Source organism: Sus scrofa, chromosome 9 (genome assembly GCF_000003025.6).
Source record: "Sus scrofa isolate TJ Tabasco breed Duroc chromosome 9, Sscrofa11.1, whole genome shotgun sequence".
In the NCBI taxonomy this organism is placed as follows: Eukaryota; Metazoa; Chordata; class Mammalia; order Artiodactyla; family Suidae; genus Sus; species Sus scrofa.
The window spans coordinates 115,680,295-115,699,327 of NC_010451.4; the positions used below are offsets into that span (position 1 = coordinate 115,680,295).

Sequence of the window (19,033 nt, forward strand, 5' to 3'; positions counted from 1 at the left end):
TGATTCTTTGAAAAAGGCAATACAATTGATAAATCTCTAACTAGGTGTGTAAGTAAAAAAATAAAAGACAAAAATTATCAGTATGAAAAATGAGTAGATTCAAGAGCCAACAGATAATTTAAAAATAAAAATATGTGCAACTTATACCATATTAGACAGAAAGGAAAAAAACTAGCAAACAACAAAAATAAAGAAAAAAACAGAAAGCCTTAATAACCCTATATAATCAATTAATTTTTAAAAACCCAAAAAACTAAAAACAAAAAAAAAAACCTTTTCCACAAAGAAAATTCCAAGTCCAGATGGCTACACTGATGGACTATATTAAATATTTTAAAAAGAAAAAAAAATACACTTTTTACACAAACCGTTTCCAAAAATAGAGAAGGGACTAATTCCCAACTCCTTTCATAAAGCCAGCATTAACCTAATACCAAAACCAAACAAACTTACTACAAAAATAAATAAATGCAAATAAATTTTCTGTGTGAAGAGAGATGCAAAAAAAAAAAATTTTTTTGTCTTTTTGCTATTTCTTGGGCCACTCCCGCGGCATATGGAGGTTCCCAGGCTAGGGGTCCAATCGGGAGCCATAGCCACCAGCCTACGCCAGAGCCACAGCAACGCGGGATACGAGCCGCATCTGCAACCTCCACCACAGCTCACGGCAACGCCGGATCGTTAACCCACTGAGCAAGGGCAGGGACCGAACCCGCAACCTCATGGTTCCTAGTCAGATTCGTTAACCACTGCGCCACTTCGGGAACTCCGAAAGATGCAAAAATTCTTAATAAAATACTAGCATATCAAATCCAGCCATATGTAAAAAAGGACAATACACCATAATAAACACCAAAGTGGAGTTTATCTCAGAAATTAAAGATTGGTCTAACAATCAAATATCAAGGTAATTAGCCATATTCACAGGTGAAGAAAACCTATATGATCATCTCAGTAGATGCAGAAAAGCCCCTTAACAAGATTCAAACATTCAATCACAATAATACCTCTCAGCAAACTAGGAATGAACTAACCCCATCAACCTAATAATAAGATCTTCAAGAAACCTATAGCTAGTACCAAAATTAATACTGAAAGATTAAATGTTTTCCCTAAGACTGAGAAGGTAATGTGAGTTCACACAATTTCTTTTCAATATTATACTAGAGGTTCCTTGCCCATACAACAGTGGAAGAAACACAATAAAATTATACATATTGGAAATTAAGTAGTAAAATTGTCTTCATTCTAAGTCAACTTTCTAGCAACTACAGAATATCCCAAGCACTCTATGTCTTAAAAAAGAATACTAGAAATAATAAGTGAATTTGGCAATACAGGATATAAAAGACTATAAGAAATTATGTTTAAATAACAATTTAAAATCAAATTTAAGAAAAAATAATAGAATGAAATACTATGAAATATTTAGGTATAATTTTAGCAAAATATGTGCAAGGTCTGTACACTAAAACTATAAAACATTATTCAGAAGGTTTTTAAGTGTCTAAAAAAATGGAGATATATTCCATGTTCAGGGATTAGAATTCTCAATCTTGTTAAAATGTCATTTCCCCCAAGCTCATCTTCAGATTCAATACAATTTCAAACAAAATTGGAAATTGACAAAACTAATTCTAAAATTTATATAGACATGTAAACGATCTAGATTAGACTTTTTTTTTTTGTCTTTTCTTTGTCTTTCTAGGGCCGCATTCGTGGCATATGGAGGTTCACAGGCTAGGGGTCTAATTGGAACTGTAGCCACTGGCCTATGACAGAGACACAGCAACACGGGATCTGAGCCGAGTCTGCGACTTACACCACAGCTCATAGCAATGCCAGATCCTTAACCTACTGAGTGAGGCCAGGGATTGAACCTACAACCTCATGGTTCCTTGTCAGATTGGTTAACCACTAAGCCACGATGGGAACGCCGACAATTTTTTTAAAAGAACATTAGAGGACTTCCACTATATGATTTCAAAATAATTCAAAACTACAGTAATCAAAACACAAAGTACACATATAGATTAACAAAACACAATAGACAATAAAGACCCATCACATTACCCACATAGGTGTTGTTAACTTAGTTTCAACAAAGGCGCCATGATAATTCATTGAGGAAAGGAAATCCAGCAAATTGTGCTGGAAGAACCGATGTCTGTTTGAAAAAAAAAAATAAACTTTGACCCTTTCACCTTACACAAGAAATAACTCAAAATGGATCACAGACTTATACTTTTATGTTTAAAACTAAAAAACTATAAAACTTTATGTTTAAAACTAAAACTATAAAACTTCTCGAGGAAAATACACAAGAAAATATCTTAGTGATCTTAGGGTAAACAACGTTTCCTCATAGAACACAGAAAACATAAACCATAAAAAAAGTTGATAAAATTAAATTAAAATTAAAATCCTTTGCCCTTAAAAGAGCAGATGGGGGAGGAAAGCCACAGACAAGGAGAAAATATTTGCAGTACATATAAATGACAAAAATCTTTGTATCCAAAATATATAAAGAATATTTACAACTGAATAACAAGAATATAATCAACTCAATTTTTTAAAACGGGCAAAATATTTGAATAAGCATATCACAAAAATTACACAATTATCTGATGAGTACATGAAAAGATGCTCAACATTATTAGTCATCAGGGAACTACAACATAAAACCACAGTAAGATACCACTACACACCCACTAGAAGAGCTAAGATTTAAAAGACTTATAATAACAAGTATCGATGAGGATATGGAGCAACTGAAACTTTCATGTATTACTGGTGGAAATTGAAAATGACAGAACTATGTTTTTAAAACACATGGGCCATTTCTTATAAAGTTAAACTTACAGTCATCATATGACCCAACAATTCCACACCTAAGTAATTACCAAGAAAAATGAAAATTTATGAAAATATAGATTAGATAGAAAATATATGAACATATGTAAAATGAAAATATATCTCTGCATAAAAACCTGTACATGTATGTTCAAAGCAGCTTTATTCATAATATCCCAAAACTGAAAACAACCCAAACATTCACCAAGAAATAAATAAGAAATTTGTGATCTATCCATCCCATGAAATATAAATCTGTAGTAGAAAGAAAGTACTTACTATTACATACAACACCACGGATAACTCTCAAAAACATTCTCCACTGAACTAAAGAAAAAGAGACAAAGAATGCATGCTAGTTCCATTTATATGAAATTCTACAAAAGGCCAAACTAATCTATATTGAAAGTAGATTAATGGGGTAGGGCATGATGGCAAAGGGGCACAAAGGTACATTTGGGGGTGACAGGAAAAGTCCATATTTTAATTGTGATAGTGGTAAAAAAGTTCATGTGTACATTTACTGAAATTCATCTACATGTTCTCTTTAAAAGGGTGCTCTTTAATGTATGTAAGTTAAATCTCAATAAAGTTGATTTAAAACAGTATAGATTAAATTTGTGGAATATAATAAAGTAACACTTTGAGGAAAATTTACATCTTTGAAGGCTTACATTAAAAGGAAAAAGTGTTAAAATCAATAAGCTTCCAAGTTAAGTTAGAAAAAGAATAAGAAGGAAGATAGGAAAGAAGGAAGGAAGGAAAATAAGAAGGAAAAATAAAGAGCAGAATTCATAGAAATAGTAAAGAAAGAAACAAAATCAAGAATCAACAAAGCCAAGTTTGTTCTTTGAATAGTAGAAATAGACAACTTCTAACTATGTGGTTCAATACCATAACCATTAGTCATATGCGGCTATTTAAATTTAAATACAGATATTAATTAAAATGAAATATGATTAATGTAGTTTCTCAGTCACACTTGCTATATTTCTAGTGTTCATAACCACATCTGGCTAGTGTCTGCCTCAATGAATAGAGAGGAATAGAGCATTTCTATCACTGCCAAAGATTCCCTTAAATAGCACCGTTAAAACAAGCCTGACCACAAAAAAGAGGGAGACGTACAAGGTCCCTGCTCTCAGGAAGTGTTTGTTGGAGTTCCCATTGTGGCTCAGTGGGTTAAGACCCTGATTAGCATCCATGAGTATGTGGGTCTATTCCCTGGCCTCATTCAGTGGATTAAGGATCCAGCATTGCCACAAGCTGTGGCATAGGTTGCAGATATGGCTTGGATCCGGCATTGCTGTGGCTGTGGTGTAGGTCAGCAGCTGTAGCTCTGATTTGACCCCTGGCCTGAGAACTGCTATATGACACAGTGTGGTCCTAAAAAGAAAAAAAAAAAGTTTGTTCTCATGAGTGAAAAAGACAAATTATACAAGAAAATACACTCCAATGATATGAGGTATCTCAGAGCAGAGAGCCCAAAATTACATCACCTCAAAGAGCTTCTTAGAGGACAATATTTTTAAGATGAGTTGGCCAGAAAAATTGCTAAAAAGAGAATGCACTTAGCTAGAAGCCCCACCTCTTGGAGATAAAAGGTGATAGTATCAAGCACATCTGCCCAACACAACCTGGGTGTCTAACCACCTAAATTTCAATTCTACCCAACAAACATTGATTTGATATCTGAAGAAAAAAAAAATGGAGGTTCGGAAAAGATCTTGGCAGCATGCATACACTGCTAAAAACACACCTCCTTATCATGTTCATGAACATTGGTAGATAGGAAGAAAACACTGTGTTTATCAGCAGCTTGCTCTTTCCTGCTGACCACCTGTACCCATCACCAATCATGCTTCCACCATGGATAAGACTGTGCTTGACAAGTCGTTGGTACAGCAAGGAGGATCTGTCATAGTCTAAAAAAAGTCAGATTCCCCAGGCATTGAAGTGGTCTCCTTCTAGGGAACCTTAGAAATAAAAATAAATAATGTTGTTGACAAAGGCAGAGGTTGAGTGTAAGATTCATTCAACCCACAGATCTTGAAACAACAGGAAGCACAAGGCAGGCCAGACCCTGCTGCTTTGCTGAAATTTTTAATCACCAGTTCCCAGAGACGGAGGTCAAGCCAAAAAAAGGGGGCCCCAGGAGCACAGCATTGAAATTGCAAACAGAGTTCATCCACATCTGGCCCATGCAAGGAGGCTGCAGGAGGGAATATGAAATGTGCAATGCAACCCAATCTGGCTTCTTAACCAGAAAGACTGGAGGGAGATGGATGAATGGATGGATTACTAGAAAGAAGAGCAGAGGGAGAAGAGCAGAACCTGCAACAGAAAACCTCTGAGGTAGAAGAGAAAACTAGCCTCGTGTGGGCAAAGGGTTGGGAAATGCCTCTGGTTAGAAATAAGCCAAGTGCACCTCCCTGGAGTTGACCACATGACATTTATCTCCAGTTTTCAACTAAAACCAAGGTCATGCCATCAAGGTTGAAAAAGCTTAAAATTCAAAGGAAACATTTCCGCTACTGTGGGGAAGTCCATGCTAACTTTACCCTGACCTGAAGGATGATCACTTACTTTCAGGACAGGGACTAAGAAAGGGCTATCATGGGGAAAGATCAAAAATGAGACCAAAGCAACCACGACCACAACAAAAAGAGAGAGAGATAAACAGAGACTTAGAAATGAACACCCACTTGCTTTCGGATGAACAGGTTGAGTCAAAGTGGTGTTGAGGTGATAGATCCTATATTATAGCCAAGAACCCCTAAAACTAAACAAATACAGTGGTTTTCCTTTCCTCCCAACAATATGATTGCTGCAGCCTCTACCTGGTAGGGAGGGGGTGAGAAACACGTTTTTAAAATACTAAAAGATTTAGTTAATGTATATGATTCAATTCTCTTTTGTTTGGTTCTGTTTAATTTTGCATTTACTTCACTTGAGCAGGCCTGAGTTACACTGGTGAAGTAAAAAGAGATGGTTTTTGGCACCTCACAAAAACTTTCACCTCTTTTCCTCATCACTTCCCTTTGTGATCTCTTCCCGTTCCTCATGCTAACAGAAGGCTCCCACCACCCTTCTCCATCAGTCGTTTACATTTACAAAGGGCTTTGACAAGGATTCTTCCTGTTACTTGTACTACAACCTTGTGAAAGACTCACCCAAAATATCATTTTTGCCATTTTACAGATGAGAAAACTGAAAAAAAGAGGTAACATGAGTCAGAGAGTAAGTGCCAGAGTTCTAATAAGAACCCAGGTCTTTTAACTCAAGTCTCAGAGCTTCTTCCAGCAGATCACACTGGATAAATAAAATAAATTTTATGCCAAATAAAATTTGTTCTGAAACCATACAGCTATGTAACAAGTACCTAAAAGCGATGTTCCTAAACTAACAACTATGCAAGATACATCCTCGGTTAATTAAAATATTCCACTTACATATGTGAAGTCAAAAACACCAGTCACTTGGATAAATGGCTGAACTCTGTCACTTATTTAATATTTTTTGAGTACTGTAGTGGGTGTTGTAGCATGCCACTCAGACCCCTGAATTCATGATTGGAGCATACTCATTATTTCCCCAGTTTCTGGGAATACTGGCAGTAGCTGAGTCATTCCCTGGAAACTGCCCTTGGTGAAGGTAGAAAGTTGCCTTGCCTGAGGTCTTGCCCCACTGGGAGAGCCAGCCTACATCCACTGCCTTATTCCCTTGCTCCAAGGTGAGAGGATTCTGAAAGGGTCATTCCAGCTTTAGAGTCACCCAAAGATCTTCTACGGCTTTTGTTGTGATGGTTTCACATTTCAACTCTTCCCTCTGCCCAGTCTTACTTCCTTCATTCCCCTATAGGTGTTGCTTTGGAAAATATCCCTGCACACAAATTCCAGTCTCTGGTGGAAGTTTTCCAGTGGAAGCATGACTAAGGTAAGCACAGTGAGACAGGCCCTCACTGCCTTTAAAGGATTAGGCCTAATGAAGGAGGAGTTAAAGAAGCAAAGGGGTAATTGCAGTATATGGCGGTAATTCTACAATGAAGCAATATATCCTGAGGTTAGAGCTGGGATGGGGAGTTGTAAATTTTAGTCACAGAGAATAGCATTATCCCCTGATGTTTTTAGTTATAAAATATAGACATCTTTGTTCTTGTCTCATTATACTAGTTTTGATGACTGAAGAAGGTGACGGTAATCCATTTTGGAGAGTAATGTCATGCAGATACGAGAAAATGCCCAAGGACTAGCTGGCAAGATCAAGGCTTGACATTTACATGATTTCAGGGAAGTAAGGTTTTTTTCTTTTTTTTCTATTTCCTTGAAAAAAAATTTTTTTCTGGTTTATAACAGCCTAGCCTCTAAATTTCACCAGGTTTTATCAAAAGATTCACAGCAAGTAACTCACAAGGCTTTTTATATTGACAGTTGGATTTATGATTCTAGAATTAAAGCTTTTGGGGGTGATGTATAACAATGATTTTGCAGAAATAATCTAAATTTGTCATCACAAATACAGAGTTTATATGTTTCTCAGACTTTGATGACTACATAAACTGGGATCTCACCATGCCCCTAAAGCAGGGTGGAGAAGTGGGGTGGGAGTACGGAGTTGGCAGTAAGTGGCTACTCAATCGTAAAGACTAAGTGATGTTTAAATCCATCCTCAAAACTCTCATATGGCTAACATTACTTTTAGGCTGATTTCTCCCAGTCTCTGGAAGGATATTTTACTGATTTGGTTTATGAGCTCAGTAAGTCACTAGGTCTCTGATTTTTTTTTTTTTTTTTTTTTTTGTCTTTTGCCATTTCTTGGGCTGCTCCCGCGGCATATGGAGGTTCCCAGGCTAGGGGTCTAATTGGAGCTGTAGCTGCCAGCCTATGCCAGAGCCACAGCAACACGGGATCCGAGCTGCGTCTGCAACCTACACCACGCTCACGGCAGCGCCAGATCCTCAACCCACTGAGCAAGGGCAGGGACTGAACCCGCAACCTCATGGCTCCAAGTCGGATTCGTTAACCACTGCGCCACGACGGGAACTCCTACTGATTTTTTTATGGCTGTTCATTATAATTCCTTACCTCCTCCAAGAATGATGGTGAAGATGATAGATAAATAGAAAATAAGGTAGATAATAGGTAGATGATAGATAGATAGATAGATAGATAGATAGATAGATAGATAGATAGAGGTAGAGACAGATGATAGATTAGATAGATAGATAGATAGATAGATAGATAGATAAAATAAAAATTGATGTTGATCTTTAAAGTCTCTGGAAAAGACCAAGCAACCCCAGAGTCCTTTATCTTTAGCCTACCTATACTGGGGGTTTCTCCAGCCAGAAACTTCCTATGAGAAAGAAGAGGGGGGAAGAATATAAGAGTCAGAAATCCTTAGTCATTCAGAGAAGACATGAAAGATAGTATCTGCCACCGGTGTTAAGATAGCACTTGATCAGCCCTTAGAGAACTCAAAGGCCCCTGGGGCACTTTGTTGTCATGGAGGGATTTTCTTAGGGTAGGGACTTCCCCAAGAGTCTCTATCAAGTTTCCTTCTCTGCATTTGCCAAAAGCCAACTGTCATACCATACAAATGAATTGTATTTTTTGATCCTTGGATGTGTGATGCTACATGCATTAATTCAAATATAAGCAGAATTTTTTTATAGCCCTTACTTTCAGGTGGGGGAAAATTGGCCCCCCTCAAAAAAAACCCAAAATCAACATAATTTCTAGCATCCTGGAATGAATAAACAGTCAATCCAAACTGCCCTAACTTCTGTGATCAATTTCTAATTTTTTACTATGAATTGATCCTGTTTTGGAAGAAGCAGCATGGTGTACTGGATTCTGACTATGAATATGAGGTCTACCATTTATGGTCAATGTGACCCTGAGCCTCAGATACTTTTATCAGCAAGATGGAGATTCTAATGTCCATGTCATTTCAGACCTTTTGAACAGCAAATGAACTGTTTTTGAAACACATGATTCATATGCTTAACAAATGACAGCCAATTTTGTTATTATAGTTTTAAATACTCACTGCAAAAATTCAGTCATTAATTAAAAAATTGAAAATGGTCTTGGAGTTCCCGTCGTGGCGCAGCGGTTAACGAATCCGACTAGGAACCATGAGGTTGCGGGTTCGGTCCCTGCCCTTGCTCAGTGGGTTAACGATCCGGCGTTGCCGTGAGCTGTGGTGTAGGTCGTAGACGCGGCTCGGATCCCGCGTTGCTGTGGCTCTGGCGTAGGCCGGTGGCTACAGCTCCGATTCAACTCCTAGCCTGGGAACCTCCATATGCCGCGGGAGCGGCCCAAGAAATAGCAACAACAACAACAACAACAAAAGACAAAAAAAAAAAAAAAAAAAAAAAATGGTCTTGAGGAATTCCCATTGTAGCTCATCAAGTTAAGGACCTAACATTGTCACTGGGAGGATGCAGGTTCGATCCCAGCCTGGTTCAGTGGGTTAAGCCTGTGGCATAGGCTGCAGCTCTGATGGGACACCTAGCCCAGGAATTCCATATGCCACAGGTGCAGCCATAGAAAAGAAAAAGAAAGAAAAGGTTCTGATACGTAAGTCCCATTATATATAAAACAGTACTGTTGGACAAGTTGAATTTTATAGTTGCTTTCAATTCAGAATTTCTGTGATTCAGTTTTAACTAGCACATGAATGAAGCAGATAGAGAAACTATTATTTTTATACAAAAAACTTAAACAAATATGCTTTAATAGGAAAGTAGGTGAATCAGAACACTTTCCCCAGCATTTTGACTAATTAAAATGTGACCAAATGTTGGTCTTAAAGTGTCTGAGATCAAAAAGTAACACGAGAATTCAAAATTTTTAAATATAAAATTCCACTCCCTTTACCACAAATGTAACTATAGCCCTTATCTGAAACATGGGGTAATAATGTAATTGAGTCTTTGGGCTATCGTGAGGATTTCACTTTTAAATAAATGCAAATCATTAAGCCTAATGTAATATGAGCAAAATCAAAGGCAGCTGTTAGTATTAGCCATTGTAGCAAAAGCATTTCCAAGTACTCCTTGATCTTTGCATGAAGGGCTCCTTCGTTCATTGGTTAATTCACTCACCAATATCTATTGAACACATGTTGTCTTCCGGGTACTGCCTGAGTCACTGGGAACAGGGACACAATAGTGGAGGCAAAGTCCCTGCTCTCCTTGAAGTCTCAACTCCACTGTCATCTCCTTCCAGAGCCCTTCTCTATCACTAGACTAGGTCACACCTCCTCGTCTACCACTACCACACTGTCACCCTGTCAGGTCCCTAGGTTTTATTTGATTCAAAAATGCTTTATTAGTTTTATTTGATTCAAAAATGCTTTATCACTACCCAAAACTCTCTTGTTAATTTATTTGCTTATTCACTTCTTTCTTTTTTTTTTTTTTTTTTTTTTTTCTTTTTACAGCCACATCTGCAGCATATGAAATTCCCGGGCTAGGGGGCAAATAGGACCTGCAGCTGTAGGCCTACACCACAGCCACAGCAACACCAGACCCCTGCTGCATCTATGACCTATGCCACGGCCTACAGCAATGCCGGATCCTTAACCCACTGATCAAGGCCAGGGATTGAAACTGCATCCTCACGGACACTGTGTAGGGTTCTTAACCAGCTGAGCCACAAAGGAACTCCCTCCCTATCTACTCACTCCACCGCAACCCCAACTCCATAAAGGCAGGGACCATGACTTCTCACTTGCCACTGTTTTCCCTGCACAATGCTGGCTAATACTCAGTGCCGGCTAACACTCAGTGCTCACATAATTCCACCGAACTTTAACAGCACCACTCCAGAGAAGAAAATCATTTGAACGATTCATTAGCTTTTCTTTGTGGATTAGGTTGATGTGTGGAATTTATGAAGAAAAGCTAGAAGAGTTGGGATCCTTTAACTCACAGAAGAGAAATACACTTTTAAAATATTCTCTGACAGTCTAGAGACCTGGGTTCTAGTGCTGTGAGATCCTATGGAAGTCACAGCTTCTTTAATTATGTTCTTGTCTATAAAATAGGAAGGATGATGTCCACTCGGACAAACCTACTTCTAGGGCTGTCATGTGGCAGGATACAAACACAGCTAGCATTAGTACTCTAGCCTTTACAACATGCTTTAACATGCAGCTGCCCAGCTGAGTCTTACAAAATTGACCCTTTGAAGTACAGAAGGGAAGGATTATTTTCATTCTGTTTTACAGGAGAGGATGCTAATAGTAGAGCGTTCTTCTGACTCTAGTAAGAAAAGAAGCAAGAAAAAGAGAGAAGTGGGGGTGGGGTGGGGGCAGGAGGAAAAGAAGGGTCAAACAGTCTCTATAAGGTGTTCATCACACTCCACGTTCGTTATCTCCTGTGATCTTCTCAGTCACTCACCTCATTTTATAGGCGCGGAAACTGAGGTGTGGAGAGTTAAGGGAGTGGTTTAGCCACAAGTAGCCTACCCGCACATGAAGACGGCAGGCTGTGAGGCCAGTTTCTCTGCTTCAAACCCCACACTCTTCATTTTTACCCTCTTGCTTCCAAAAAAGATCGAAAGCAAGAAATTTGGCAAAAGAGAAAAAATGATACGAAGTGAAAATTAAAATCACTCAATCATTTTTAAACAAAGGAGAATTATCAACTCTTTGGGTTTTTTCCCCAGATTTAACCAAACTCTGGGGGTGAATGTATACAGAGTAACATGAGGATTAGCTAGGACAAAGAATTTAATAACAGTAGAGTGTTTTAGCCACCAGTGAGATTATGAGGGATACCTTTGGAACATGGCTTTAAGGTATAATTAAATTCTGATGTCATTCCAGGAAAATCTGAGTGAGAGAATCTGGGTGAAGACAAAGGGATAGATGTTAAAGTTCCTAGTTGTTACCCTTGATCCCTATAAAATGGAACTATCTTTTAAATTATAAAGGATATGCTTTTACACATTTTTTAAAATTCAAAAGTGAATAACATAGGAAGTAGTCCACAAACTCCCTTCCTAAGCCCCGTCCTCAGAGACAATCATCATTAACAATTTGATATTGTACCTTCTACTCTGTATTTATTTATGCATATATAACTTCTTATGTGATCATTCGCTGCATACTGTTCTCTAACGATTTTTTCCACTCCATGTGATAGACAACGTCCCAGCTCAAAAGATAAATCTACCTTTTTCTTTTCAATAGTGGACATACTATAATTATTATTTTCTTCTTCTTTGAGATTCTAATACAGTAATATTTTCAGAAGAAAGATGGATTGCTTCACCAATTTCTTTTCATTCTCCTGTCCAGTTTCAACCACCCACAGCGTTTTAGTCCTTCCTACTTTATAGGTGTGAAAACAGTCATTTCCTGCTTTCCCAGAAGCTTTGGTCACTTGGTCCACTAATTCTGTGTCTGTTAAGAAATACTGACATGAAATAAGTATTCATTTCTAGAACAAAAAATTCTCCAAGTAATGGTTATAGTATCTTCTGCTTCACACGGAACTTGTGAAAAAGAAAATCTTGGAGTTCCCATCGTGGCTCAGTGGTTAACGAATCCGACTAGGAACCATGAGGTTGCAGATTCAATCCCTGGCCTTGCTCAGTGGGTTAAGGATCCAGCGTTTGCTGTGAAGTGTGGTGTAGGTCGCAGACATGGCTCGGATCCCGTGTTGCTGTGGCTCTGGTGTAGGCCGGCGGCTACAGCTCCGATTCGACCCCTAGCCTGGGAACCTACGTATGCCGTGGGAGCGGCCCAAGAAATGGCAAAAAGACAAAAAAAAAAAATCTTTATTGCATGAAATTCAAAATAAATATCCCACGGTCAGAGAAGTGACTACTATCTCACATCCTGGCAGTACCTAAGAGTTCTTATAAGCCAAGTAAAGGAGCTGAGATTTTACTCTGATGACACTGGGAGTCGGTGGGGTATGACTGCACTTGTTAACTAGGGAATAGCATGATCAGATAAATGATATAGGAAGGTCTCACTGGCTAAAGATAGCGGTTTAGGATAGGGGAAAATCCGGGGGCAAGGAGACCCAGTTGCTCATGAGGGAGAAGTCTTTTATTAAGGTAGTGTAACCAAAAAAGCAGCCCAAACTGGCCCTATCCCGTTCCAGATACAGATGTTTTTCCGAGACAGCAGAGCAAAGCTATAAACATGCAGCCAATGCACGCACAGAGGAGAAAACTTTGTCATCAAATTACACTGATAGCTGAAGTTTCTCCCCTACTGTGGAACCAAAAGACCAGGACATGACCAGAACCTGAATGCCTGAACCTTTTCAGAAGCAACAGGTCCATTGCCCAGGAAGATCTGGTGCTGAAGTCCCCTCTACCATACCTTACCATAAATGGCCAAATTCCAAAGCCCTCCAATCACCTGCCCCACCAGTGCTTCCACATACCAGCCCACTCTCCTCTAACTTACAAAAATTTGACTGAATCCCAGATGAGCGAAACAGATTGAGAGTTTGGCCTCCTGGCAAAACTGGTTGTCCTCTCACTAAAGCTTTTTCTTTTCTCAAAAGTTGGTGCCATAGTATTGGTTTCTGTGTGCATTGGGCAGAGAGCCCCTTGTTCAGCCACTGTACTAAATGTTACACCTTCTTCATACTTTACCTTTATTTTATTCTTTAATATTGATTTATTTACTTTATTATGATATTAAGTATTATTGGGGCAAGTTGATTCTGAGCCTTGATATAATCACTGCTGAGAGAAGTACCGTAGGGGAGCAAGGCTTGCCACCCTAAAACGTCTCTCTGGTTAACTGCCTGAAAATAGTAGATAGAGGACTTGTTCCAGGAAGGGAGCTATTACCACAGATAACCATAGTATGAACGAGGCTGGTAAACAGGGATGAACCTAGCAAAGTCTCTTTGTTAAAATTCCACTCTGTGTCCCAGTCTTTGCATGATCCAGCAAACATTTATTACCGAACATTCGCTTTTCCATCTCCCTGTCAATTGCCTTCCTCCCCTTTGAAGTCCCAAACCTCTACCCACAACATCCTCTTTTGTCCTTAGCTTATGATGATATTTAAGGGGAGGTATCAACCATTTTGGCAACTTACTCAGTTTTTCTGGATCTCTCCCATGTATACATGTTTTTAAACTTTTGTGTGATTTTGTCCTGGTAATATGTCTCATGCCAATTTAATTCTTAGACCAACCAGAAGAACTTAGAAGGGCAGAGGAAAATTTCTTCCTCCCAAAGAGTATAAGCCCAAACTCTACATCTCCTAAAATGTCCCTTGCCCTCAGTAAGTTGCCAAAGAGACCAACCTCCACTTCCAAGATGACTTAGTTACGTGGCTGTAGGCTGGAAACCTGTTTCTTAGCACACGAATCTCTCTCTCAAGAAGGCTGCTTGGGTGTCCTTATGACACAGAAGCAAGCTTCCTCCAGAGCAAGCAGTCCAAGAGGGAGGGCCGGAAAGAAACCATGTGCGTTATCACCTCATCTCAGAAGTCACCCAGTGTCTCATATACCTTATTCATTTCCTTCAATGTAAATCAGTCCATCCCATACTCAGTGGAAGAGGAAGTAAGTCCATCTCTTAAAGAGAGGAATGTCAAAGAATTTTTTAACACATTTCAAAACCACCACGGGAGTCTAGTTTCAAATCCAGATTGAATGAGAGCCAGAGGCTTAGGGGACTGTGAGACATAATTCTCCAGGAATTCACAAAAGCAAATGGGAGTTCTTCAGACTTTCACAGTCCATGGAATTGGGAGGAATCAATTGAGTTTATCTAAACATTTAAGCAGCAGGGAGGACATATGATATTTCAGTTATACAATTAACCTTCCCATGTAATTAAATGTGTTACTTACAGCCTATCTAATTCTTTCCTGTCGGTCCTAGTAAATTATGAAAATATACCAATTATTTCATTATTTCCATGTATCCCAATTTTTTTTTTTTTTTATCTTTTTGCTATTTCTAGGGCTGCTCCCACGGCATATGGAGGTTGCCGGGCTAGGGGTCGAATCTGGGCTGTAGCCACCGGCCTATACCAGAGCCACAGCAACACAGGATCCGAGCCACATCTATGACCTACACCACAGCTCACAGCAACGCTGGAATCTAAACCCACTGAGTGAGGCCAGGGAACGAACCTGCAACCTTATGGTTCCCAGTCAGATTCGTTAACCACTGAGCCACTATGGGAACTCCATCCCAATTTTTAATTCCAACCAAACTCTAACATCTACGTTACCACTCAGGGAGTGTGTTCTGCTCTTTCTGGGCAGAATTAGATATACGTAAGTTGGAGAAGGTGAAACTTAAAATGAGCCTTCCAGTATCTGGACCCCCTTTTCTCTTCAGGCTTTTTTCAGAGGCAGATCTAGCTTGTGTGTGTGTGTTTCCTTGAAATTAGACTGAGTAATTACATTGTTTGACCAGTTTACTGTACCAGTTGGACACCACAGAATACAGGCAGAATAAGTTTCATTTTTTATTACCACTGCCCCCCTTTAAATGCTCTATAATTAATTCATTTACCCTCCCTTCAAGGAACTCTCAATCAGATCTAATAGCTTTTCCAATCACCCTCAGCTTTTCCAATCACTCTAAGATGAACATATTTTTCCATTTTAATATCTCATCTCTGAATCTGTCATCTTTTAATCATAATTGAAAAGGTTTTCTTCTCCCAAGTGTTATATAAAATAATAGAACATCTAATAATCAAAAGCATTTTGGACTCAATGAAATTTAAAAATCTCTTTTTCCAGGTACTAAAAAAAAAAAAAAAAAAAAAAAAACTAGTCAAGTATAGTAATCAAAACCCTACACTCCTTCTTGTTGTGGCTCAGCAGGTTAAGAACCTGACTAGCATCTATGAGGATGCAGATTCAATCTCTGGCCTCTCTCAATGGGTTAAGGATCCAGTGTAGCTGCAAGCTGCAGCGTGGGTCACAGATGCAGCTTGGATCCCACATTGCTGTGGTTGTGGCATAGGCAGGCAGCTGCAGCTCCAAGTCGACCCGTAGCCTGGGAACTTCCATATGCTGCAGGTGCAACCCTAAAAAAAAAAAAAAAAAAAAAAAAAAAGCTAACAAAAAAACACTATTCTCATCAAATTTCTCCCTTTTTTGATCTCTGGCCTGCTTCAGACTTGGAAACCTATAAGCAAAGAAGATGGGGGCAGGCAGGGTCATCTCCAGCTCTTCCTCTACCTGTCCTTGACTCCCTGGCTTATGCTTTGGGACCTTTCAATAACTGATCTCAGAAAGATCACAGCGAATGATGGCATGAAGCGAGATCTTAATTCCTTCCTTGTTCAGGAATTGAACCTGGGCAGCTCACTAGACCACCTTGAGGCTAAAAGCAGAATTGCCCTGATTTCTTGCACCAGTTGAAAGCAAGAATGAATGCTTCAAGGAGGCAAAGACTAAAAACAGTATAGTACAACATGTGGAAAAGCATACAGGGAAGCAATTTAGAAGCAAAACACCACACCCAAGAGGAATGTGGATGCTCCTGCTAGTGGGAAGCATGCCAAAGAGGTTACTGAAGGCATTTATATAGGGGCAACTTTGGGGGGTCTTTTTTTTCCTTTGGCCAATTATCTTGCTTTGTTTCTCACACCTGATTGAACCTAGGGCTCTCCCCAATATGCATGCACATCTTTTAACCAAGATGGATTCAAGAGAAAGGGCCTATGGGAAAGTTAGCAGGAGTTATTATGGCCTGGTGACCACTCCCTTTCTGACCCCAAGAGGTATTTCTGTGTATGTGTGGTTGGGGCCTCCTTGACCCCAAGGATGGGAAGTATGTGATCTCTTGATCTTTTGCCCCAGTGGGGCTTAGACCCTCTCTGCCCCTGCCATTACCAGTGTTTAAACTGTCCACAGAAAGCAAAGCCCAGTTATTTACTTTGTCCTGTTGTAATTTCTATCTTGACATATAAACAGGTGGCTGGTTTTAAGCCTCTATCATGTAGCCTATCTATCTCCTGCCTCAGAGTGAGATGATTGAAAAGAAGTAAAAGTAGGAGTTCCCTGGTGGCCTAGAAGTTAAGGATTTGGCATTGTCACTGCTGTGGCATGGGTTCAATCCCTGGTCTCAGAACCTCTGCATGCTGTGAGTGTGGCAAAAAATAATAATAATAATAAAAGTAAATAAAATATTACTTCACTGTACAGTTAGACTCTAATATAGCAATTTTCTCTGCAAGGGATGTTCTAAATGTCAATTCTTTCTGTCTTGGAGTGGTTTTGTGGCTTTGTTCAGCATCGGAGATCTCTCACCTGCAGTTCCTTTGACGTACACTATGCCTCCTCCAGCTGGCCGCTTACAACTTCCCCTCAAGCCACTGGTTATTTTGTGGCCCACTTCCCCATTGGGTTTAGTCCTCTTGTGTAGAGTCCCATTTGGAACAACCCAATACAGTTCTCACTTGGGAGCCTCGTGGGTTCATGGGAAATTTGAACATCCTTTGTCACGCCAGATGCTAGAGATTGTGGTAGATTCCAACCTGGCCCTTTTCCCTCACAGTGCTCCAAGTCAATAGCTCTCTGGCCACAAACTCTCACTTTTATTTTTTTTTTTTTAATTTTAAACTGCATTTATGTAAAGCTTTTATAACTAAGTAAAATTAAAACCTTAAATTCGAAAAGCCTTTGAATGGGAGAATCCTGCAAAGTGGTAACATCATAGAAGACCCAAAGTAAGAGCTGAAAACATATTTTTGAAAACAAAAAGGTAACGTGATGGACTAGTGGTAGTAAATATTCTAATACTGAGAAAAAAAAAAATAACTCTCAACATGACCCAAATGAGTTGTTTTGTTTTGTTTTTTGTTTTTTTTTATTATAGTTGATTTACAGTGTTGTACCAATTTCTGCTGTACAGCAAAGTGACCCAGTTATACATGTATATACACTTTTTTTCTCATTATACCTTCTGTCATGTTCTGTCACAAGTGATTAGATATAGTTCCCTGTGCTGTACAACAGGACCTTACTGCTTATTTACTCCAAATTCAATAGTTTGCATCATAACAAAAATATTGAGTTGAACCTAGACCACTTTGGTATCTTGAATTAATTATTAATTAAAAGAAAAAAAGAAATAGGTGGTTATGGGATGAAATGTATTTCTTAAAAGAGAAAAATTACACAGATATAGTTAGGCCACAGACTCTCATCTGTAGTCTTTGTAACTTTGTAACGAGTCAGATGCCAGGCCCTACATCCCTCCAAAGTCAGGGAACATGTGAAAAACTCTCTAAATGGTCCTCTAGAACCATCACTGGGTCTGAGAACACGATCTTGTGAATTGCCTCTTGGAATGATCAATCTTAAGCAACTTCACTCTGTTTCAGGTTTCATCCTGAACTTTAAGACAAACCCACTTACATATAAAATGCTAAAAAAAAAAATAAAAAAAAAAGTTTAAATTCCTTCTCTAACTTCCCAAGATGCTGAGAAATAGCTCACAGTAAAAGATAAAACAATATGTGAGATATAGTGATGATGTGCTTTATGCTGGATCCTTTATGTCACTGTGGATGTACTGAGAAGGACAAAACATCACTAACGTAGTATACCTGCCAAGAACACATAATCTGAATTTAATCCTGAGGAAACAGCAGACAAAGATTCAGAATATAGACATCAGGTCAAACTATCAGCTTTCTTACTAACAAAAATAATTTGAGGAATGCAGAGGCCAAATGCTAATACTTCCTAAAACTTGGATCCTGAATCAATCAGACTTAACACCAGTCCCTTCCACCAGGATGTGCATAAACCATACTTCTCTTAATTCAGGAGACAGTGTCTCCCCCCATTAAGCTTGTCCAGTGGAGGAACGAGAGTAGGATACCCTGGCTCTGGGGTAGGCAGATCCAAAAGAGGAAAGAACCCAGAAGAGGCTAATGCACATCCTCACAGGGCCACAGATTGCAGAAATGGAAACTCTATAGGCAGGGGTACCTTCTTTAGATGGATCCAGACCCTCTGGCACGGGGCTGAGACTCCATAACATGTTTGTTGGAACTATCCTTCCTAATCACAAGGCCTGAAAGGTCAGCTAAGTTTCAGCCCCCTACTCAGTGCCAGCACAGATGGGCAGCCCTGTGCAGGTAGCTGCCCTGCATGCTTCATTCTTTCTCTCAATCCCACTAAAGGTTTGAGAAAGACAGAATGTAGGGTGGAA

General features: G+C 39.2%; 1 protein-coding gene across 11 annotated transcripts in view; it reads right to left on the minus strand.

Moving 5' to 3' along the window:
- The window catches only part of TNFSF4 (TNF superfamily member 4), a 322,273-nt gene that overhangs the window by 145,110 nt on the left and 158,130 nt on the right, over positions 1-19,033 (minus strand). For 2 of the 11 annotated variants that reach the window (XR_002346952.1, XR_002346947.1), the window contains one exon: positions 3,133-3,180. The exons of 8 other annotated variants lie outside the window; for them this stretch is intronic. The gene's annotated coding sequence lies outside the window, so the exon portion shown is untranslated. Of the gene's footprint in view, positions 1-1,906; positions 3,181-19,033 lie in introns of those variants that run through there. One more of the 11 variants, XR_002346948.1, reaches the window with a different exon arrangement.